Source organism: Myotis myotis, unplaced genomic scaffold (assembly GCF_014108235.1).
Source record: "Myotis myotis isolate mMyoMyo1 unplaced genomic scaffold, mMyoMyo1.p scaffold_m19_p_3, whole genome shotgun sequence".
Classification (NCBI taxonomy): Eukaryota; Metazoa; Chordata; class Mammalia; order Chiroptera; family Vespertilionidae; genus Myotis; species Myotis myotis.
This window is the reverse complement of record NW_023416335.1, coordinates 55592679-55593700: the sequence shown is the minus strand read 5'-3', so window position 1 is coordinate 55593700 and position 1022 is coordinate 55592679.

Here is a 1022-nt window from a genome sequence, read left to right as displayed (position 1 = left end):
AGTACATGCTCAATCACTGGGCCATGCCAGCTGGACCCCATGACTTCCTAAAGACATGAACTCAAAGATTTAGTAAAATGAATTATTTTACTGCCTCTTAATTGAAACCAGCTTTAGATTTTCCTCTGTGAGTGCATTGAGTTCAAGAATTCAATTATCACAACAGTTTTGTTGCACTGCCTTGATTTGCGCTAAGGTGCCAGCACTTTTCCTTTCAGTGAAAAGGTCAATATAGTGAAAAATGAAGTGATATCTTTTTACTATTGTGAAAGTAGTTTGACCTTGTAGACTCCTTGAAGGAGAAGCAAGGGCTCTCAGTGATCTGCAGATCCTGCTTTGAGAACCACTGACCAAAAACAAGGTTAAAAAGAACTTTGAGGCAGCGTCTTTCATACTCAGTAGAAAAGAATGCTGTCCTTCCTTGGCCAAAGATTCCTTGGGTGATGAAGGTAGATAAGCAAGAGTTCACAGTCTGGTCCCAATCTTTTCAGCCACGTCTCTTTTTACTCCTCTCTGGTTCCTCAATTGCAACCATGATGATCTCAAGCTCTCTCAAAACACTCCTCCACATTCTCAGCTTTATGCAGTTACTTTAACATGATTACCCAGATTTCAGGAGCCTGCTAAGGCTTCATCAGCTTTTTCAGGATGCTACATTCCCCAAAAGTTTATCTCTTACCTAAACATCACAACTTTGGTCAGTCCTATTCATCTGACACTTTAGTATTAATGCTAAATTTTATTTGTATTTCTTTTTTTATTGTAGTATTGCCTCATTGTTGATAATTTATTTAAAACTTAAATATAAGTTCATTGAAAATAGGTCTTTATAGAATGTATTATATTTTCCTTCCATAGCAACTCACATAATTATTTTTATTGGGTAATTACACACAATTAACTAATTGTACCCAATAAGTGTGACATAAATAAATCAACATATAAGAGGTAATGACTCAAAGGGATGTCTTTCCTGGGACATCTTAGTTTTCCTACACTACATTTTCCTTAAACAATCTGAC